The following is a 25,152-nucleotide window of genomic DNA, read 5'->3' as shown; positions in this document are numbered from 1 at the left end:
AGATGTTTTCACACTGCATGACTATCTGGGCTAGCATTTCGTCGCTGCTTTGTTTACACTGCAAGATGGTTCGGCGACATGGACATTCACATTGCATGACTTTGCTATAGGAAGAATCGCCGACAACTTCGTCCAAACTACGTCTCACAGCCAAAAACATGTAGTATATCTTTTGTTATTAACTACATAATGAGAAAAAAGCCTTTAATGGGGTAGATTATGTACATGTTTGCTCACCTGGGTTTAAAGAATTAGCCATTTCTCCTCAACGTTGATAATAAACTAATTTCTTTCTGTATAAATTGTCAAACAGACACGGTTGCTCCTGAGTCCTGTCAAACATCCACTAGTTTTTCCTCCATTTCGTGGGTCCAAATAAACCGAAAAGAGTTTAACTTCTCCCCCAGCCTCCCGCTGGCCTGCAGCAGGTATACACGCACACACAAGTGAAAGCTGCTCTCTCATTGGTTGTAGGTGATCTCTGATGTTATTTTCAGTCAAAACTCAATTCACACGGCATGATTTGAATCGCCGACAGCTCCAGATATTTAGCATGCCAAATATCTCGCAGGCATCGGCGACTCATCGGTAATTCTCTCAGATCGCGTCTTTGACCGTTTATACTGTGTGATTGTCACTCACGTGCAAGAGCAGCGATTTGCCTGTGATTTCAGGCATTTGTCGGCGATTTCTCAAAACCTGTCGGAGAGCCAAAATCGGGGCTAAAATCACGCAGTCTGAACTAGGCATTAAAGGAGTTTTCACTAAGTGGTATGGTACGTTTCAGTTTGATTCGCTTTTATGGCCGTTTCCATTGTCAAAATGTACCTAAAAGCGAACTGTACCGTACCACTTTTTGGGTACCCTTTGCAAAGGGTAGCTAGCACAGCAAAAGGGTACCAAAAGGCAGAGCTAGACACGCAACTGAACGCTATTGGTTTACAGAGATACGTCACTCACTGGTGGGCAAGCCAGAATGAAACCAAAGGAAGCACCATGTTTTAAATACACAGCCGAGACATTCCATCAAAATACTATAAGCATATAATAACGAGCCGTGGTCGACCCGAGCTTAAACAAACCTTGTCGTTGTCTTTATGTACAGCCACAAAGCCAAGAAGAAGAGCAGAATCTACCCTGTGGCCTGTAGTTTTTTACAAGACAGTCTTTTTTACAAGAGCCGTTTCGCTTTCTTGCTTGCGCCACACATCTATATTTAAAATAACAAACTTCTTCAGTTGAAGATAATAATATGCAAGATTATTGAAGTGCTTCTGACATCCGATTCTTTCATAAATGAACAAACGTAAGAGTGAAGCACGGAAAAACAAAGGAGAGGCTGGAAAAAACAAAGGAGCAAATGATTGTTTCAGCAACCGAAAACATGAACACACTGCCATGTTTAACTAATATCATCGCCTTTTGGACTATAATGAACTCGGATTGACAGAATTGCTTTCTAACAAAAGGTTACCATATATGTGCTGGTAAAGATTAAAGAAACAGAGAGGTTATTCAGTGTTGTTTTTGAACTCAACTATGGACTAAATTGTGTGTAGTTTTTTTGTAATTGGTAATATATTGGAGACTGATAGGGTCTGTTTGTTCATATAATTTGCATCTATTTATTTAATATAATTACAGAAGTTACAGTAGGCTATTTCGCTATTATTATTGATCTGCAGTTATAATCAAATCATGTTCATAGAAAAGTTAGTAATAAACATTTATCCAGAAGTATTTGTCTTTATAAAGCATCTGTTTTGTGAGAAGTGCTTGTCGTATGATATGTGATTGACCCGTACAGATTTACCTTAGACATTCATCGAGCGAGAATGATGTCGACTGAAATTTTGTTGTATGCCATTCCCACCACTGATGCCCTTTTGGCAGTGGAAACGCAAGCCTGGTAAAGATGAACTGTACCGGACTGTACCACTCAGTGAAAATGGGCCATAAGCAACCTCAAGGTGGGCAGCTACAAAGTTGGTGCTAGTGTGAATGAGGCATTACTTTGAACATTCAAGATGTGCTTAAATTTATTGATTTTTCCTCCAAAAAAACCTGCAGATGTTTTATTGGGAACCTAAAACTCTTATTACATATATAATAGTGTCCCATTACCACAGTTTCCCAGCTGATCCCCTGTAAACAAACGTTTCCATTTGGATTAAGCTTTGCCCTTGGTTATCCTCTTTATTAACTCCAATCTGTCTCTTGCTCAGCCATACAATTACAATTTGACGTTCTCTCTCTCTCTCTCTCTTTTGCGCATCAGGAGCAGGTTCTTTATCTGCTCAATCTGTTTGTCTAAACAAACAGGAGCACGAGCGATGGAGCCTGACTGCTGCATAAATGAAGGCAATCCAGTGTGATTTACGCATACAGTGCACCTTCAGATGCCTGTCCTAAAGCCTCAGTTCTGACTGCAGAGTGGTTTGCATGGCGGTCTGGATAGAGTATATGCACAGCTAGTGTTTTTTTCCCTACCAATAATATTCTGGTGAAAGGCGAAAACTGTTGAATACACCAGACATGTCACTTGTACAGTTTTGAATTGGGGAAAAATGCAATAGTCAATATGGTGAGTGGAGCTTTCTGGTAAAGGAGTCAATCAACAATCGATATAGAGTACTGGTTCTCCGGGGGAGGGGCTCGGACCAGGTGTGAGTTTCTGTGTGATTCGCACATTTAGAAATGAATTTAAAGAGACAGTTGTTTTTTAATTTTATTGGTGATTCCTAATATGAAATTCAATTGTAAACTTGACAAGCAATTTTGGAGAATTTGATGTTTCCCCATTCAAACAGAATACCCAATCATACTGCCTAAGAGGTGTTACGAAGATGGCTGTCGAGTAGAGCTGCACGATTCTGGCTAAAATGAGAATCGCGATTTATTTATTTATCTTTTATTTATTTATTTTTTTGCTTAAAATAAAGATCACGATTTTCTCCCGATTCGGTAGATGTAAAATAAAGCTTAATATATGAAGGCTATTATAATTGTTATTCTTGAGCATATGGTAAAACAACAATAATAATATTATGTATATGTCTACTGTTGGTTAAAATGCTCAATTTTGAATAGACTTTGTATGGTGGACTTGAACAGACTTTAAATTTGTCCTGGTTATTAATGCACAGTAAAGTGATGACATCAGAATACTGCAATTCATAATTCTGCAGTTGAATTATTGTGTTTGAGACGTATGCTTGCAATCTGTCATTGACAACATTATTTGACCATTTATTCACTGGTAAAATCAGACATTTGTTATTATCAGATTCCCTCTTGCATTATATTCAATATTATATGGGCTTGTTATACGGACACTGTTAATCATTTATTCTCAATTTTCTCAATCATTTTCCCAATCATTTATTCACAAAGTTTTGTGTTTGCTATGAAAGAAAAACATTAAACGCTTGTCGTAATCATAACTCTGAAATGCGATATGATTATTTAAATGAATATTTTGGTTTTATTTTCACTGCTAAGTGCTGTTCATACTTCTGGCGCGGCTCCCAAACGATCACTCCTTGCCACAGACTGAATGTTATTTACAATTTTATTACCTGTTTTTCACAGCCTATGCAGGTTCTGTTCACTAAAGTGGAAGTGAGCGCGTCTGTCATTAAGTAGAGTGCACGCCAGCCCTCTCTTTATTTACAGGTCACGGTCAGCTCACGTCACGTGTGATTTCGCGGCCACAAATACATTATGACATAATGAAAGAAATGACATTTTTGGGTGAATTATACCTTATAAATACAGCATGTGAAAACTTTCGCCTTTTCTTCTCTCCTGAACTTGAAAATACGATTGGCAGAATCATAGAAATGCTGGATTAAGATCGTCTAGGCGGTCAAATCAAGATCGCAATCTTTTTTTAGATTGATCGTGCCGCTCTACTATCGAGTGAAATGACTTGCTTTAAAGGGGCTCTGTTTTTTAAGACACTTCTATACAGCTTAAAGTGACATTTAAAGGCTTAAGTAGGTTAATTAGGTTAACTAGGCAGGTAAGGGTAATAAGGTGAGTTATTGTATAACGATGGTTTGTTCTGTAGGTTATCGTAAAAAAAAAATTAGCTTAAAGGGGCTAATAATATTGTCTTTAAAATGTTTTTTTTTTTTTTTTTTAATGTACAACTGCTTTTATTGTAGCCGAAATAAAACAAATAAGGCTTCCTCCAGAGAAAAAAAATATATATTATCAGACATTCTCTTAAAATTGCCTTGCTCTGTTCAACATAATTAACAAAATTTGTTGCATATCTTTAATCGTTTAAACAGCAGCTATGAACAATCAACTTTTGTAAGCTGTTTAGAAAGAACTGTGTAGGTATAGTGTGTCCACTGTCATATTGGAGTGATATAAACACAATAAGTCTTTTTTTTTTTTAATTTCCTGACAATAAAATAGGATTTTGAGGCCCAAAGTAACATAGAAGTGCTGTTTTCCCCACCCACCAAATTGATTGACAGTCACCATGTTTCTACAATAACACGTACACACGTCCACACAGCGTTTTTTTTTTTTTTGCAAATAAACCAGGATTAAAATATTTATTCCAACACTTTCCAACTCTCTGTGATTTTTATAAGTTATATAAGTTTAAACAGAGCACGCTTAAACTAATGTAATGTAATAGAGTAAAATCGATATGTTATTCTTATCCGCTATAATCACCTCGGCCGCATAGTGTCAGTTAGCGCTAATGTGTGTGCGTACTGCAAACTGCATTTGTGTGAGACTCATCATTTCAGAAAGGCTTGAATAAACTCCACCAAAAATACATCACATAAACTTATCTGGTATTTTTGACTATGTACTTCAGCTTCGTCCGTGTCTGTCTCAATAACTGACGGCTGTTTATCTGATGTAATACATGATGAGAAGCAGACACGCATGTGAGAAAGGGGGGCGGGGAAAAAGCAGCTAATTTGCATTTAATAATTCAGGCTACACAAACAGCCACACTGTACTCAGACACCAACATGGGCAGATTCTGGAGGCTATAATGAATTATCTGATGGGTATTTAGAGCTGAAACTTTACAGACACATTCTGGAGACACCAAAGGCTGATCTTACATCTTGTAAAGAGGGTAAAATAGGTGCCTTTTGACTGTATAACAATCAGTGGATCAATGCATTTATTGGGTAAAATTAAATTTGCGACTTTTTACTGTAATAAGTCCCCATTCTCAGAGGTGATAGCCCAGTCCTGCAATGTGCTCAATTAGTATTTTCATAATAATTTGTATTTGGTTTATTCTTTAAAATTTAATTTTTAATTTATTCAATTGCAATGCCTTGATGGTAATGAGGTTAGTACACAGACATAGCCATAAATGCAATGCTGCTAATAATTGGCATCATTTATATTGGTGTTTTGGTTTTCAGCCTTGGTTTTCTCTTTTTCGGTTTTTGGTTGCGACCAAGAACACGGCGATTTTTGCAACGGCATACAGCTCACCGGAAGAGCTTGAACTGGGTTACTGAAAATTCAAAGTCTTTCAGCATATATCCCATTGTGGATTGTGTATTGTGGGAGTGGATGCACCACTGCAGTGCAGCATGCAGATCTGCTGAGCCGCTCTGCCTTTCTGACCCAATTTTTTTTTCCTCCCCGTCTTTCATTTGTTCCACTTCAGGATTCAATCCACACGCTGAAGCCGGTGGCAGAATTCATGAACGACAAGAAGAGCCTGTCAAGCCTTTCACACAGATAGAAAGGAGGATCAGTGGAAATCAGGGGTTTTGTGTTGTGAAAATTGATGCTGGCTGTAATCGCTGACGGTCATCTTTCGTCTTCAGGATGGATGGGTTTTGCTATTATAAGCTAGTATAGCAGGTACCAGAACTCAATACTAGCAGCCTGTGGTGCAGACGGAGTTCTTGATGTATTATGATGATGGAATATTTGATTAGTGTACTGGATCTGATGTGGTCAGGATTAGGGCTCAAGTGAGATGGGATTTTTAGTGGCTGATGGCCTATATAAGAGCAATGTTCATAATGCAATTTAATACAGAATACATGTTTGCATTTAGTTATATTGCACATACTTGAAAGAGGCTGTATTCGGGTGTGGCTTTTTTCTCATTTATTTTTTTTTCTGTGTTATCTTTTGAAAGGAGTATATAGATATTACTGTGTATATACTGAATAAAATATATGTTAACAAAGTAAAATATGGCAAGGAAAAAAATTAAATGTAAAGAATTTAATAGCAGTATGTTTAATTATTATATTTAAAATAACTCAAATAAATACCAGAAATATGGAATGAAAAGTTCAAATAAGTTTAACTACTGAAGTAAACAGGAAATAAAATATTTTTTATTTTATTTATTTTTATTTTCCATTGTTTTAAAAATAAATGCATATATAAATAAAATAATCCATTAAAATGATTAAAAATATAAACACACACATACCATTCACCAAATTACAGAATATGGATAGCAATAATAAAACAATTACGTAAAAAATAATATAATTAATTGTATAAATTAATTTTAATTTTTACATAATGCATTTACAAAATATTTTTTTTAATTTATTCATATTTTGTTAAAGGTGCAGTATGTTTATTTTAAATTTTTATGACTTTTTACTTGTAATGTGATTGGACAGGGAAGGACAGAAAGGAAAGTATTGGGAGCAGAGAGAGGGGAAGGTTCGGCATAGGACCTCGAGCCGGGAAACAAACTCAGGTCGCCGTGAGCACCTTGGTGCTATGTGTCGGCGCACTTAACCACTAGGCTATTGACGCCGACTATATATATATATATATATATATATATATATATATATATATATATATATATATATATAGAGAGAGAGAGAGAGAGAGAGAGAGAGAGAGAGAGAGAGAGAGAGAGAGAGAGAGAGAGTCTATGTAATCAGTCTTTGAGCTTCCAACTGTGTGTGCATGTGAAATCATCAGTGGTCTGGAACAGGTGTGTGTGTGGTGCATGACCGGAGTTGTAGTTCATATCAGTGTCAGACTTGTAGTTCTGGTAATAATAAATGATCTGTAAGGGTTTACATTGCTAGTGATCGTGACAACAGCATTCATTAATCACAGTTCAACATTTACTAACGTGTTATTAAAATCCAAATTCATGTCAGTGAGTTAACATAAACAATTAACAACTCTATTTGCATTACCTAACAATAACACAAACGAATACTATAATAAATCTATTTTTTTATTGTTTGTTAATGTTAGTAAATGCCTTAACTAATACAATCGCATTGTAAAGTGTTACCACAGTATTCTGTCAGGCCACCTTTCAGTCAGTGTTTCACCTATAACTTGGGATTCAGGTTCTTGTAAAGACTGTAATAAAACCAATAACAATTGTCAGATTTCCGACTTTTTAATAAAACCCGGACATTTATGTGATTGGCTGTAAAAGCGAGGTCTGATCCTCTCATGTCTCAGCACTTATGAATGTGACTGCACCGGCATTGAATGTGGTCCGCTCGGGTCACCGGTTCTGGATTTTGATGCCCGTTCAAACCTACTCTGCCATTTCTCCTCAGTTTCTTCAATCGAGACAGTCTGGATCTGTCGGTCTAAATTATAGTCACACGCTCACACCGGAGAAGCTGCCATTGTATCAGGCTGAAAAATAGAAGTGGAGACGCACAGGCTGTTAGTCATCAGCGCTGTGGAAGATGTATGTGTTTTTATAATAGGAAACAGAGTGGCACTTCTGACCTTTATATTGCTGCTGGTGTTATAAATGCCTTGGAGAAACACACGCACATACATTTGATCTGTTCATCGTGGAGGAACACAGGGTAGGGCTTGGCCTGTGGGGCTCTAATAATCAGTGCCTGGAGGTTTATCTGATTTTTAGCATGTTTTTTATTGATGTATCTTGTATTTCAGGTTATTTTGAAGGCATGCATAAGGCGCAGTGAAATGAGATTAATTTTTTCTCTCAAAATTTTGGTTTACTTTCTTTTTTTCTTTTTTCTTATCTTTTAATTCTGTTTTAGAATTTATTAAGGCTTTAGGTTGGTGATTAAATTTTAATTGTACTACACAAAAGCATGTCAAATCTAATTTAACCAAAACAAAAGATACAGTTATTGGCCATGTAAAGTCTGTTATTTTATTTCCTTTTTATTGTTTTGCAGTTGTCATTGATTTTGATATTTCTTTAACAATAACAATTTTATTTCTTTTGAAACCAGAAGTTTACATACACTTTAAAAAAGGGAACATAACCATTTTTAAAAAAATAATGTCTGATGGTAAATCATACTAAACGTTTAGTATTTTAGGTTCGTTAGGATTACCTAAATGATTTACGTTTGCTAAATGCCAGAATAATCAGATAATATTTTTAGAGAATTTATTATTAATTTCTAAACAGTCAAAAGTTTACATGCATTTCCTTGGTATTTTTTAGCTTTGCTTTTAAACTGTATAACTTTGGACAAATGTTTTGTGTATCCTTCCACAAGCTTCTCACAATAGTTTGAAGGAGTTTTGGCCTATTCCTCCTGACAGAATTGGTGTAACTGAGTCAGATTTCTAGGCTGTCTTGCTCACACAAGATTTTTTAACTCTGCCCAAAAACTTTCTATAGGATTGAGCTCAGTGCCTTGTGATGGCCACTCCAAAACATTCACTCTGTTGTCCTTAAAGCACATTTGAACTAATTTGGCAGTGTGCTTGGGGTCATGATCTGTTTGAAAGACCCATTTGTGGCCAAGTTTTAATTTTGTCGCTGATGACTTGAGATGTTGCGTCAGTATTTCTACATAATGCTCTTTCTTCATGATGCCATCTATGATGTGAAGTGGACCAGTCCCTCCTGCAGCAAAACAGCCCCACAATATGATGCTTCACAGTTTGGATGGTGTTTATAGGCTTGTAACCTTTCCCCTTTGTCCTCCAAATGTAACACTGGTCATTATGGACAAACAGTTTAATCTTAGTTCCATCAGACCACAGCACATGTCTCCAAAAATTATTATTTTGCCAGTGTAATTTCAATTTGCTAATTTTGTTGTTTCTGGCTTGTTGATTTTCCCATGTTGTCACACAAGGAAGTAGTGTGTTTGAGGTTTCCCTTAAATACTATTCTACAGTTGTGCCTCCGATTAACTTAAATGTTGTCAATTGGCCAATCGGAAATCTTCCAAAAGCTGTACACCATCATCTGAGCTTTTTCAGAGGCAGAATAATCTTATTGTATGTAAACTTGCCTTTCTAGAAAAGTTATAACAATTTCTCAAAAAATATCTCTCATTATTCTGCTATTAAGCAGAACAGAAACAAATTTGATAATCCAAACTTACCTAAAAGAGAAAAAGTTTAGTCACATTAACATCTGACTTTTTTTAAATGGTTATTTTGTATGTAGTTACAGTGTATGTAAACTTCTGGTTTCGACTGTATTTCCTGTTCATTTTAGTGAAATCTCAATATTGTGATGTGTGGTTTCCTCGCAGTATCAAATACCAATATTTTTCTTGGTATGGTATGAAGGTTAGAAATTCCAGTGTCTTGACAACACTATTGCAACTATTGTATTGTTATAGGATTTGTGTCTTGAGGCCTTTGCCAAACACACACAGACCTACCTCCTATTATGACAAGAATGTTTTTAAAAATAACTGGTGAAATCATGTAATGTGTCGACTCTCAGCGACTCTGGAGATTTACACTCAGATTTGATGACTTCAGATTTTCTTTCTCTGCATCTCTGTCATCCGTGCTTGTTGAGCAGTTCTGCCACTGCTCTCAGAGTTCTGGAAATGTGCCACGAAAGCACAAATTTATGTGGGTAAACCTCCACAATTGAGATAATTCTTGAGAATATCGCTTTCACTCGCAACAGAAACCTGATCTGCAGTGCATGAGGGGACAAAATACACATAAATATGAATATTATTCGCATGAATATTTTTACTCCTCACAGCAAGAATGTCGCTGAGTCGCTGGTTCAAGCCTTGGCTCAGTTGGCGTTTCTGTGTGGAGTTTGCATGTTCTCCCTGCGTTTGCGTGGGTTTCCTCCGGGTGCTCCGGTTTCCCCCACAGTCCAAAGACATGCGGTACAGGTGAATTGAGTAGGCTAAATTGTCCGTAGTATATGAGTGTGAATGAGTGTGTGTGTGTGGATGTTTCCCAGAGATGGGTTGCAGCTGGAAGGGCATCCACTGCGTAAAAACGGCCTGAATAAGTTGGCGGTGTACTCTGCTGTGGCGACCCCGGAATAATAAAGGGACTAAGCCCACAAGAAAATGAATGAATGAATGAACAAATATTTTTAAATTAAATTTAGGTTTGTTTGAATATATTTTAAAATATATTTTAATCCTGTCATTCAGCATCATTAGTCCAGTCTTCAGTTACACATCATCAGCGCAAGACATTTATTATCGATGAAAAAAAGGATTACCCACTTTATTAGGGGTACACCTGTCCAACTACTTGTTAACACAAATTTGTAATCAGCCAATCATATGGCAGCAACTCAATGCATTTAGGCATGTAGACATGGCCTAGAAAGGCAACAATAACTCAAATAACCAATTCTTACAACCAAACTTCTTAAATAATAATTTTTTTGTTTAATTTTTAATTGTTTGCAGAATACTTATGTAATGTAAACAGTATTAAATGTTTGACCCAAACCACACATACACACACACACATATATATATATATATAACCAACTAATATAATTAACCTTTAAAGTTGTTTAAATATTTAATAGCATTTAATAGCATATTTAATATTTAAATATTTAGAAGCATTTAAATACGACCAAGCGTTGATCATAAACTGCATGACACTGTATATAAACAATAATATAATTCACAAGCAAAGATGTGATCTTTTAAGCATTGATATTAAATATCCCATTTCTTTCATTTTGAGAAACAATTGTTTGTGTTTGTAGGTGCATTCACTGCTTGCAAAGCTGTAATCTAATAATCACGAAACGACAAATCTGCATTAACAAAATGCGACAGGATGAAGAAGAACCTGAATATTGAGAAATGAAACTCAGGAGACAGGCGGAGTCTGACTTTATTTTCATTACAGTACAAAAAGTGATCAAAGTAGAGAAAAACAAGCTCTGGAGGAGATCGACAGGGCCCATGAGAGCAAGAGGAGTCGCTGAGAGCCTCGGCGAAAGAAATAGCGTCTCATTGCGAGTTAGAAAACAAGAGCAGCAGTTGTAATTAAGCTTTCCCTCAGGCTTGCTTTAAGTTATCTGATTAGGATTCCCAGCTCTCCTGGAGCCCTGCAGACATCATTACAGTCCTGATCTACAGGGACACCTGAACACACTCACCTGCACACACTCACTTTCATTTAGTGTGCTCAGACTTTACATTTTGGCGCCTGCATCAAATTGGTTTCCAAATGGGAATTTAATATACAAAAGCATATTAAAGTAGTCAGGAGAGGGAGGTTAACATGTCCTTTTTTCCCTTATTGTGAGAAAAAAAATATGCTGTGCATTATTTCATCCTTTAAAAACCCATTGGATCATTGGAAGATGGGTGTTACTAGCAAAATGAAGGAAGATTAAGGAAAATGAGACACGCCCTATTAGCCCCTCGCTAAATTATTGACAGCCCCGCCCTAATTTACAGATAGCGTGCCCCAAGGGCACTAATAACCCCACCCTAAATTAATGACAGGCCCACACTAGAAGACTAATAGCCCTGCCCTCGATTGCTGGTAGCCCCACCTTAAATTACTGATAGCCCCACCCTAAAGGACTGATAGCTCCACCCTAAATTAATGATAGACCCGTACTAGAGGACTAATAGTCTCGCACTAAATTGCTGGTAGCCCCACCGTAAATTACTTATAGCCCTGCCCTAAAGGACTGATAGCCCCACCCTAAATTAATGATAGCCTCACACTAGAGGGCTAATAACCCAGCCCTAGATTGCTGGTAGCCCCACCCTAAATTACTGATAGCTCCACCCTAAATTAATGATGGACCCATACTAGAGGACTGATAGCCCCGCTCTAAAATACTGATAGCTGCACTCTAAAGGAATTCCATATGACCAGAAGTGAAGGAGAGGGAGGGAAGGTTATGATATTTGATTACAGATTATAAGAACAAATTATTATTATTTTTTTACAAAATAATGAAGTGTACGGATACATTGTTTATAACAAGCACATATAAAAATAAGATGAGCAAATTTAGATTTCTTTCTGATTTAAATACTGGTGTCTGCGTAAATATTTCCAATTTATGTGAAAATTAAACATAGTTGTTCTGTCTTCTAATTATTAAAATATAAAAATACAAGTGGTGATTCAAAGTTCTACTATATTTAGAAGCAATTTAAAACTTCAAATGGTTAAAGCCAGTGTTTTCAAGGAAAAATTGTGAACTAGTAGCATTTCCGTCAAATTGTTCGAGTGGCTGACCGTAGTTTTGGTAACTTAGCAACCAACAGTAAACAAGGCAAAAATAATCAAGCTGATTGGTCGTATGAGTGTAATGTTCGCTACACCAGAGTCCAAAACTATATGAGAGTCCAATTTGATTGTTTATATGCTTTCCATTAATATATTAAGCAGCACAAGTTCAAACTTGTGAAAACTTTAACATTGATAACAATAAAAAAAGTTTCAAGACAATCGAATAAGAAAGTCTAAAATTCAATTTTTTCATACAGGATTAAATTTAATTGTAAAACAAATTAAGTCAGAAAACCATTATTTGTTTTGTTGTAATATTAGTTTTGTGTCTATTTTGATAATTTACTCTTAGCTTTGGAGATTTTTTTTAAGCCCAAACTTGTATAATGTTTATTTTGCAAGCACACATTGTTATTTATAAGGGGAACAATTAAACCGTGCAAGTTAATGCACTGAAAAAAATGTTACATGCAATATTCGTATCATTTATATCCTTTTTTTCATACTGAATTATATTTAGTTAGACTAGAAAAATATCTTCTACCCGTTTATTTTAGTATTATAACATAAATAGTTAAATAAAAAGGTAAATGTTATATTGCAAGATATATCATTGCAGTATTTAACAACATTGCATGTTTCCCCAATATCATTAATCCCTAATTAATATTTTATAAATTATCTCTATGGAACCAGTTCACATAACCATTAGTTTAATCTTGTTATTATCAACTGAATGTTTGTTCGTCTGCTTCCGAAAGCGCGGTCTCTATTGATGTATTTTGTCCTGTTCAGCTTAAGCAAAGTTCAATCCTGTGACGCAGCAACAGAATTAATCTTACTCAAATTACTCGAGCATTCAGAGATCAAATAAGGCCATTAGTCTTGACCTGAGCAATAGCAGATTCAGTTCATATTACTACAGTCTGCCCGGAGCTGATGTTACTTGTGAAGCCAACACGAAAAGTCAACTCATCTGTAGGGTTTCCGATTGAAGAGGGAAAGGTATAAAGAGTGCAGTTTTAATAAATTGCATTTGTTTTTTATTTATAGATTGTGTTAATATTTGATGCATGTTTAGGGATTCTATACTATATATTAGTGTGTTTTTCTGCTTGTGGATGAACATTGGTTCATCTTATGACTGTCTTGTCTTCATATTCTGTTGGTTGTGTTTTTGTCTGCATAACACTATACATTAAATGTTCAATACTATAAATCAAATAAAAACAGTAATTTACTGTAATCTTTTTTTCAGTTTCTACCATATTTTTTGTTGTTGTTTTTTTACAATAAATTTGTCACATTACTATTTTTTAGTAATTAATAATTGTCTGTAGCCCATTATTCAGAGGTGTTTCATTTGTTTATTTATACCGTTGAATTCCATAGGGGGACCTTATCTCTCTACTTTGCACAATATTTGAGAAGGGTCTGGCTGCAGAGTTGAACTTGCATCTTCAGACTTGCACTCTCGGGCTTGCATGCTCAAGCACCCACGCTTACAATGCAAGTGATTTCATTTTCAATCGACATCTGCACCTGTCACGTCACTTAAAATCAACACAAACCAAATGTAAGTTTCAAGTTCGCTTTATTTTGCTAGTGACGACGTTGTCATATAGTTCTAAGTAGCTTACTTGCGTTGTACAACATGACAGAAAACTGTCATGACAATATACTGTGTTTTTAATGTTAATTTAACTCATTAATATAAGCTAAGCATGTTTCAACTGTTTTTATTAAACCAGCTTAATGTAATTTAAGTTGAAATAACTTTAATAAATCAAATAAAGATAGCTTTTATTTTGTTATTTTGATTCACTTTTAAAATTGCTGTTAAACCTTTACAAATAAAAGTTTAAAACATTTGAAAAATTAATAATTATTTACATAAATAAAGATGTAAATAAATATGTAAACAAATACATAAAGAAACAACAAATAAATATGTAAATAAAGATGGAAAAATTAATAATTAATTATTAAATACCTAAATAAATATATTTGTAAATAAGTAAATGCCTAAATATGTAAATCTGTAAGTATGTAAATGAGTAAATAAAGCTGTAAATAAATACTTAAACATATACCTAACATAAATAAATAAATAAATAAACACATAAGTTAGTAAATACATAAGTAAATAATTAAAATAAATATGTAAAATACGTAAATAAATATGTTCATAAAAAGGTAAATAAAAAGGTTAATAAATATGTAAATAAAGACATAAAAAAACAAGTAAATAAATAAAGATACAAGTAAATAAAGCTGTAAATAAAGACGTAAATAAATAAATAAATTAATAAATACATAAATTAGTAAATACATAATTAATTAAAATAAATAAGTATATTTGTAAATAAATATGTAAAACACCTAAATATGTAAACAAATAGATAAATATGTAAATAAAGAGGTAAAATAAATAAAAATGCAAATAAATAAATAAATAAATAAATAAACTCTTCTTTCTTTTAGGAACAATAACTTTTTTATGCACATTGATCTGAATGGTTGCAGACCACTTACATTTACAAACAATATAAAAACAAAAGCATCATGTGGAATTTAATATTAAGCGTCTGCTTCAGATTGCTGACCCTTAAATTTCAGTGCAGGTCTTTAGTTGCATTTAATTGCTGTGCAGATATGATCTGGTTCAAGGATGTAGGCGTGACGGAGCAATAGTAAAAGAGTGTTTTTCCTTTTAATAAGATCAAGTGCTGCGCTATCATGTCTGGCTCTCTGCCGATCTACAGTAAATACTTAATTGTGTCTAAACATAGACTCCAATGAAAAGAAACGTCTCTTTCTGACTGTTTTTCCATTGCAGGTGGATTGTGAATGCGATTACACATTGATGTTTTTATGGGAGCTTCATTAGTATTGCTGTGGATTTTACCTATGCAGACCACAAGTTACTTTACTTACCATAAGGTACCATTACTTTACAGCCATGTCTTCAATGTTCTGTCTTAAGTATATATATATATATATAAAAGTTCAAACATTAGACAGACTTAATTAGATGGTCAGCCAATAATTCTCTGCAGAGCTTCAGCTAGAATTGTGAGTTAAAATAGAGTTAAATTAGACAAACATGACGCTTTGGAGTTTTATTATTGTCATAGATGTTTTCGGTTTATGTAGTGCATAATTTCATTGACTGTTTTTGTTTATATTTTCCAGTTTTTAGAGTAACCTTTTTCAGGGTTAAATCGTGTTTTAATTATCAGGTTTATTGACGATTTATTTTTTCAGCTTTTAGAGTTATTTTTTTCAGAGCTAAACCATTGGTTTCTAATATCAGGATTTATTTTATATTATTTTATTTTATTTTCTTTATTATTTGTTTTGTTCAGTTTTTAAGAGTTATTTTTTCCAAGGTGAACTCTTGGATTATTATACCAGGCCATGGTTGTACCATTTTATTTTGTTTTAGATTTATTTCAATAATTTTTTTATTTACTTTGTTTAGTTTTTAGAGTTATTTTTGTTCAGGGCTTTTATTTATTTTATTTTTATGTCATACTTTATTTAATTTAATTTAATTTTTTAGTTTTTTAGAGTTATTTTTTTAGGGCTGAATATTAGGTTTCAAATATTGCACTTTAGTTTATTATTTTATTTTGTTTCAGATTTTTAATTATATTTTTTTTTTCAGTTTTTAGAGAGTCTTGGTTTCCAAATGTCAGGCTTTTATTTCTCTATTTTATTTTCTATTTTCTTAGTTTTTAAGTTATTTTTTCAGGGCTAAATCTGAGGTTTAAATATCAGGCTTTATTTGTTTTTTAAGAGTAATTTTCAGGGCTAAATCTTGTGTTTCAAACATCAGACTTTATTTTTTAATTTTATTTATTTATCTGTATCAGGCTTTTATTTTATTTGTTTTATTTTATTTCAGACTTTATTTTATTTTTACATTTTTTAAGTTATCTTTTTTTTCAGGGCTGAATCTGAGGTTTCAAATAAAAAATATTTATTTTATTTTATTTTTAAAAAAATTTGTTTTGTTTTTTGAGTTACTTTTTTCATGGCTAAATCTTGTTTTTCAAATATTTAATTTAATTTAATTTAATTTAATTTAATTTAATTTAATTTAATTTAATTTAATTTAATTTAATTTAATTTAATTTAATTTAATTTAATTTAATTGTTAATGAATTTTTTTGCATTTAATTAATTTATTTTTATTTTTATTAATGCTTTAAACCCATTTTGACAAACTATGAATAGTTATGTAACAGCACATATTAATCCATTACATATTGTCTGAGACATCTTTTAACATTTTAGCATTGAATTTATACCATACAAAGATAGACATTAAGTCCTGTATATGTTTGGTTTAGCAGAGGCATGGTTCTAGCACTGTTGAATGTACATCGAGTTTATAGAAGTTTTGAAATTCTTCTCTGAAAGCATGCCATTATCATCTCATACAAACCTCAAACAACTAATAAAGTATTCTTAAGGTTGTTGGTTGAAAGTCATTTTTGTGTATTATGGATGTTTGAATGGAGTGTGGTTTGTGGCTACACATTCCCTGCAGGCCACCAATAACATCTTGTTAACAAGTGTTTGAATGACAGCAGCCTTTCTCTGTCAATAATCCGGCCTGGGAGAGCAATTCTTGTGCTAAGTGCTCTCAGACTGAAAAAATTCTTTATTTCAGATCAATTGGCTGAGCATAAATGGCTTTAGTCGTGTTAAATCAGGTGAAGGTGGTGTGTGTGCATGTGCTTGTGCATGTGTGTGTGTTTGTGCAATTTTTTCATGGCTAAATCTTGGTTTTCTGATGCCATGCAGGCATTTTTTTTTGTTTTATTTGATTTATATAATTTTATTTAATTGCATTTAATTTTAATTTTATTCACTGTTTGAATGAATCTTTTTTTATTCAATTTTTTTATTTTATTCAGTTTTAGTTATAGGATTTAGTTTGGCTTAATCTTGGGTTTCAAACACCAGGAATTTCATTTTATTTTTATTTTATTTAGCTTTAATTTATTTTTATTTAATTTTTTGTATTACTTTTAATATAATAAATATATTTGTTTCATTTATTTTTTAAGTAATTATATATATATATATATATATATATATATATATATATATATATATATATATATATATATATATATATATATATATATATATATATATATATATATATATATAGTTTTTATTTTTATTTTGCCAGTTTGTTATTAAAGTTTTGATGCATCTAAATAGCATACAAAGTGTAAAATAGGCAGTTTTTGCATTCAATCCAGCTATTTAATCAGATATTAACCATTCATTTAAATATTGAAATATACCAATTGCTCCTAACTCAATTTAAAATGGCTTTTTCTAGGATGTTTGTGTAAACAGATGTGACATTTCAAATGAATATTTTCAAGCATGGACGCCATAGGTTTCCCAGATTGCTACAGTAGTTTTTCCCCCTCAGTATAATGCGGTGATGATTATTTTGTCATGCGCTGTGCACGTTTTTCAGACAGACACTTGTGAGTCTGTCACTTCTCTGTGTGAATGAGGACACCGTGTTCCCCTCCGCGTACTAATTGCCATGAGGCCAGCGAGACTCTCATTCAGATGCACTGATGTTTGCCCAAATGATAGCAAACAGAGGCGGCCTTTCCTCACAGCCAGACAAACGCACACAGAGGCCTCTGTAAGGGCACCTTATAATCACACTTTTGTTTCTCACTTTATTTCTCTCATTATTTTATTATTATTAGACTTTGTCATTTATTTTTCTTTCATTGTGTAATGTATTTACCTGTACATATACAGTTAGTCAAAATTATTAGCCGTCTTGTGATTATTTATTTTTTCTTTCTTTTTCTAATATTTCCCCTAATGATGTTTAACAGAGCAAAGTATTTTTCACTCTATTTCCTATAATTTTTTTTTTCTTCTGGAGAAAGTCTTATTAATTTTATTTCAGCTAGGATAAAAACTAATTTAAATTTTTTAAATTATTTTTTTTTTTATGTCATATTTTCTTTTGTTTTTACAGTTATTTTGAGGGCTAAATCTTCGGTTTCAAACATCAGGTATTTTTTTTTACATTAAATTAAATTAAATTAAATTAAATTTAATTTAATTTAATTTAATTTAATTTAATTTAATTTAATTTAATTTAATTTAATTTAATTTAATTTTAAACATGTACTTATGGAAAAGTAATAATACACATTTTTAAAACCACGTAGTAAATTCTGGAGCAGGAGTGGGAGCTGGAGAAGGAGATAGAGTTAGAGTATAGGAATCATCAGAGTAGGAGTAGTTACCATAGTAGTAGTCGTCGTAGTTATAATAGTCATGGACATAGTAGTAATAGTCATAGTAGTAGTAAGTAGTAGCCGTAATTATCAGCATGGTATTCATCGTGTGGTCTTAGTAGTGGTCGTAGTTATAGTAGTCATGGTCATAGTAGTAGTTGTAGTATTAGTAGTAGTTATAGTAGTCATGGTTGTAGTAGCAGTCATCGTTGTTGTCGTAACAGTATTAGTCGTCATTGTCATAGTAGTAGTCGTGGTCGTAGCCGTAGTGGTGGATGTAGTAGTAGTCGTTGTTGTAGTAGTCATCATTGTCGTAGTCATAGTGGTCGTAGTAGTGGTTGTTGACATAATAGTCACAGTGGTTGTAGTAGTAGCAGACATCGTCATTGTCTTAGTTGTCGTAGTATTAGTAGTAGTTGTTGTCGTAGTAGTTATAGTAGTCATAGTTATAGTAGTAGTCGTCGTAGTAGTAGTCATTGTGGTAGTAGTAGTCATCATAGTAGTAGGAGTAGTAGTCGTAGTAGTAGTAGTCGCGGTAGCATTAGTAGTTGTTGTCGTGGTCAAAGTCATTATAGTAGTAGTAGTAGTCGCCATAGCATTAGTAGTGGTTGTCGTGGTCGTAGTAGTAGTTGTGGTAGTAGTAGTAATAGTTGTCGTCATATTAGTATTAGAAGTAGTAGTAGTCGTAGTAGTGGTAGTCGCGGTAGCATTAGTAGTTGTTGTCGTGGTCATAGTCATTATAGTAGTAGTAGTATTAGTCGTCGTAGTAGTAGTCGCCATAGCATTAGTAGTGGTTGTCGTGGTCGTAGTAGTAGTTGTGATAGTATTAGTAGTAGTAGTAATAGTTGTCATCATATTAGTATTAATTAAATATTTAATTTAATTTAATTTAATTTTAACACTTTTATTTTATTTTTACCACGACTACTACTATGACAATAGTAGTAGTGGTAGTTGTGGTCATAGTAGTAGTTATGGTCGTAGTCATAGTACAAACACTATGAATTAATTATTAAACAGCTGTTGTGAATGGTCTATTTTTACAGGTACTCATATAATTAGTTTACTCTGTTAGTACCAGTAATTGTTTATCACCACCTGATCTTATTCTCAGTTTGATTCACTTCAGAAAGCTTCACCAAATGAATGAGCTTCACGAATACTTAGTGTTTATGATCCAGTGTGTATTGAAACACTGCCTTTGTCTCCAGTTACACTGTTTTAGCCTCTGTGGCGTGCAGGGCTTTGAAAAACACACTTGAGTTGTTATTGCACGAGTCTCCTAAGGATCAATTATTGTCTTTTCCTCATTTAGCATTAGTAAGTATTGTGGCTGGTTTAATGGTAAAGCCCATGAGCTCTGTGTGTGTGTGTAGAAGTGCTGCTGTGGGACGATCTCTAACGGTTTCTCTTGAGTCTCTGCACTGTGAGGTCAATGTTTAGGTGAGCTGCTCTGTTGTCCTTTTTTAGCTTTGTACATGGTACAATCTGCAAAAATGTAGTACAGTCATAAAACTGTAAATGAAAGAGTAAAAAGGTCAACATTAACAAGAAGTCAATAATTAATCTGGAGGAAGACATTTTATAGTCGACAGTTTATACATTTGCTCAGTTGTGCATATGTTTATGTTATGTGTGTGTGGAATGCATCTGGATTTGCCAGTTATAGTTGTTTGAGTAAAACTTAATTTGCTTTTCCCTCTAAACTGAGGACATTTCTTCTACAAATTGAACACAATTGTCATTTAGAATAGACATTTATTACAATTACAATAAAATATGTTTATATTTATATTTTATTATATTTAATTTGTATTTTTCCAATAAAATAGTATTTGACTATTAATTCATCATCACCATCCATCCATCAATCTCATCCAGTTGTTTATCTATCTATCTATCTATCTATCTATCTATCTATCTATCTATCTATCTATCTATCTATCTATCTATCTATCTATCTATCTATCTATCTATCTATCTATCTATCTATCTATCTATCTATCTATCTATCTATCTATCTATCTATCTATCTATCTATCTATCTATCTATCTATCGATCTATCTGTAGATCTATCTGTAGATCTATCTATCTATTTATCTGTCCGTTCGTCCGTCCGTCCCATTTATCTCATCCATTTGTCATCTATCTGTCTAAAATCCAACCCATCAATCCCTCCGTTTGTCATCTATCTATCTATATATCTGTCTGAAATCCATCCATCCATCCTTTTTTTTGTATTCTTTTTTAGCCTTTCTGTTTTGCCTTTTTTCTTTTTTTACTGTTTCTCATCCATTCATCCATCCATCTGTCTGAAATCCATCCACCCTTTTAAAATCTATCCATCAGTCTGAAATCCATCCATCCACCCACCCATCCATCCATCCACTCACCCATCCATGCATCTATCCATCCATCCTTCTGAAATCCATTCATCAGTTTGAAATCCATCCATCCGTCTGAAATCCATCCATCCATCCATCCATCCGTCTGAAATCCATTCATACATTCCCCCATCCATTCATCTGTCTGTAACCCATCCACCCACCCAAACGTCTGAAATCCATCCATCCATCCATCCATCCATCCATCCATCCATCCATCCATCCATCCATCCATCCATCCATCCATCCATCCATCCATCCATCCATCCATCCATCCATCCATCCATCCTCTTTTTTAGCCTTTCTATTATTTCTCTTTTCTTTTTCTCTTTTCTTTTTCTCTTTTCTTTTTTCTTTTCTTTTATCTTTTTTTGTCTTTTTTTTCTTTTTATCTTACATTTTTCTTTTTATCGTTTTTCTTTGTTTTTCTTTTTCTTTATCTTTTGTTTTTTCTTTTAATCTTAATTTTTATCTTTCTTAGTCTTATTTTTTATTTTATTTTCTCAGTCTTTTCTTTTATCTTTATTTTTTCTTCCTTTTAATTTTTCTTTTTTTGTTTTAATTTTTCTTTTAATCTTTCTTTTAATCTTACTTTTAATCTTTCTTTGTGTTTTGCATTTACAGAATCGTGTTTTAATCATGTTTTTTTTAGTTTTTTTATTAGTTTAATTGTAACATTTGTCGTCATCATGCTCTTCCAATAGTATATTATATTTTTGTCACTTTTTTTATAAAACAATTTAGTTTAACCCATAAATTAAGGATTGCATTTTGTCATTTTACATTTTGTCTTTTTTTGTACTGCCCAAATGTCTTGATGCTAGTTAAAATTTGAAGGCATGAGTTAGTAGTTGGTTTGTGGTAGTGTGCGTTTAATAAGACTATTGAGTGTGTCTCATACAGAGGTAGATGTTTTAATGATTGAGCAGATGGAAAAGCTCATCTCACACACACACACTGCTGGAGGAGCTGCTGATGGCAGAGCTGTGCAGATGCTGCATCTCCACTTTCAGACTTCACTACATTAAAACATGCTAAATGAAAATGAAATGGAGATGTTTTCTTTTCACCAAAATAAATAAATCTAAATGCTGCAGCTGCACACTGGTATATTGATTTATTTTTGATGGTTTTTGATAACTAAGACCACTTGATAGTTTTCAGTCTGATTACATTTCTTTCAGATTTCACATAAGTATTTAGTCCTTTAGAGTATTGTTTTCATCAGAAAATTACTATTGGTCAAAAGAACATTTTTCATTTTTTGTGGTTTGAAATTCAGGGTAATTACACCGTATATGGATTTCTTAATGCTTCTGAGGTTAAAACCTTCATATTGTCTAAAATGAACATAGCTTTGGTGAAAGAAGTTGTTAGAGAAATCCATTGCTGTTCTCTCTTGAATCAAATCAGTTTTTAACATCAGATGGAACTCTAGACTAGTTTTTAACAGCAGATGGCACTATAGGCTAGTTTTTAACAGCAGGTGGTGCTCTAGGCTAGTTTTTAACAGCAGATGGCACTCTGGGCTAGTTTTTAACAGCAGGTGGTGCTCTAGGCTAGTTTTTAACAGCAGATGGCACTATGGGCTAGTTTTTAACAGCAGATGGCACTATGGGCTAGTTTTTAACAGCAGATGGCACTATAGGCTAGTTTTTAACAGCAGATGGCACTCTGGGCTAGTTTTTAAACACACACTCTTGGCTAGTTTTTAACAGCAGATGGCGCGCTAGGCTAGTTTTTTTTTTACAGGTGTGCTTTTGGCAAGTTTTTTAACAGACGCACTCTAGGCAAGTATTTAACTCCAGATGGCTCTCTAGGCTAGTTTTTACTTCAGATGGCTCTCTAGGCTAGTTTTTAACAGACGCACTCCATGCAAGTTTTTAACAGCAGATGGCGCTGTAGGCTAGTTTTTTTTACAGATGCGTTCTAGGCAAGTTTTAACAGACGCACTCTAGGCAAGTATTTACCTTCAGATAGCTCTCAAGGCTAGTTTTTAACTCCAGATGGCTCTCTAGGCTAGTTTTTAACAGCTGACTGCACTCTAGGCTAGTTTTTAATCTAGATGGCGCTCTAGGCTAGTCTTTGTCAACAGATAATGCTCTGTGCTAGATTTTAACAGCAGTTGGCGTTCTAGTCTAGTTTTTAACTTTAGATGGTGCTCTTGGCTATTTTTAACAGCAGGTGGTGTAAGTTGGAAAGAAACAGTTTAGAGCAGCATCTGCTGTTAAAAACTGAGCTCAGAATCTATTTGAGATATTGATGGATATTTAAAAATCTCTGAATCGATGCAGAATCAATATCTCAAACAGTTTTTTTTTTTTTTTTTGCCACAGCATAGCTATAGCAATAAATCATAAATACAGAGAAACTGACAGTGGTCTCTTAATTTGCTACATAACTATATGATATATTAAACTTGATGACAAAACAGTTTCTTCTTGTTAAACCAAAATGATTCTCCTTGGCTAAGGGTTTGATTTGTCAACTAATATGATAAAAACAAAAAGCTTTTTTTCTTTTACACTTCGCTAATAGCCTTTTGAGTTGTTCATTTTCCCGGAGTGTAGCTCAGAATGATTATAAATCATGTCTGTCCACTCAGATTAATTATATGAATGTTCAGAGCCACACTGGATGAGTGTTTTGCGTGCTCAGCGCTTTCAGGAGCCGAGCCGCTATACGAGCCTTTGACAGAAAGTGCTCATTACTTTATGCAGGAATTATCTGAACTCTTCCCAGACCTTTTCTGTACACATCGGTGATCTTGTGAGAACATCAGGCTTTCATACAGTGGAAAAAACAACAAGCGCAGAGCCGCGGTCAGGCTACGTCAACAGCAGCCAGGGTTTGACAGCAGATGTTTTGGCACGGCTTGCGTTAGTCTAAAATCTCCAGGAGAGAAGGAAATGCAGAATCCTCGCCTCATATCCTTGATACTTCAGACATGATATATGATGATGTGCAGAATATTCGAAGACTCTCATCTGAATTCATGGCCAGTCATTGGGGAGAGACTGCATCTCATAAATTTACTATGAGTTGTTGCTTTCTGAGTTTAGCAGAAAAGTGCAACAGATTATACTATAGGATTGATGAATGCCTGATTCTGATTGGATCATGAGCTTTGTAAGGTGTGCGATAGGGTATTTGCATAGCTAATGTTTTTTTCCCTACTGATAAACTTCCGACGAACAGTCAATGTGAATGAACAGTCAATTTCATTACGCTCCGTTTACTGCATTGATGTTGTAATGTAATTATAATCAGTTAAATAGCTTTCAACATTCATTTAGTTATTCAAGTGTAAAAGATGAAAAGCTGTTTACATGCACGCACCCGTCAGGATCAGCAGGCGAGTGCAGTAACACCACTGAATAAACTGGAGTAAAATAAATGTTCATATTTTAAAGACATGGCGTGGAAAAATGTAATATAATGCAGTGCTTCTTGTACAGTCTGAGACCCACTTTATATCATATATCAGTAAGGCAATGGAGATCACTGATTTTTAAAGAAAACAGACCTTAAACGCACCGATTTCCGGAAAATTAAAAGTCCTTCTGCATACTTCTGCGTATACTCTATTATTTTATAATGCACATTTAAAATCTGTGTAAACCGGAAGTTGTTGAGACTTATTTTTTAGTGTGTTGATGAACTTGAAAGTGAATATTGAGTAGGGGGCGGGGCTTTCTGTTTGCACATCATTCCCTCATAGCGAACTAATGGTAAGAGGGGCGTGGCTAAGAATATTGTGTCTGAAGCGTCAAACTGCCTTCGTCAGAGTTCAGCACTCCAAAAACAAATCAAATAGTCCAATTTCAATTGAAGATTACCAAAACAAATTTCTTTTAGTGAATTTACTTTAAAGAGTAAACGTGGTTTGAAAATTAAACACTGTAAACTTGGATTTCACTCAGACTTTAGGCAAGATTTGACTGCATTACAGCTCCCTACCACTATGGAGTCATATCACTACACAGACAGAAATTACATCAAAACAAGAGGCTTTCAATTAATGTTTAAT

At 33.8% G+C, this 25,152-nt stretch overlaps 1 protein-coding gene across 1 annotated transcript in view; it reads left to right on the top strand.

The window, feature by feature from the left end:
• Nucleotides 1–25,152, top strand: part of gnai2b (guanine nucleotide binding protein (G protein), alpha inhibiting activity polypeptide 2b) — a 93,004-nt gene that overhangs the window by 40,048 nt on the left and 27,804 nt on the right.

This window comes from Danio rerio, chromosome 6 (assembly GCF_049306965.1).
Source record: "Danio rerio strain Tuebingen ecotype United States chromosome 6, GRCz12tu, whole genome shotgun sequence".
Taxonomy (NCBI): domain Eukaryota; kingdom Metazoa; phylum Chordata; class Actinopteri; order Cypriniformes; family Danionidae; genus Danio; species Danio rerio.
Note: the sequence above shows the minus strand (reverse complement) of the source record. Positions and strands in the feature narration are given on the sequence as shown.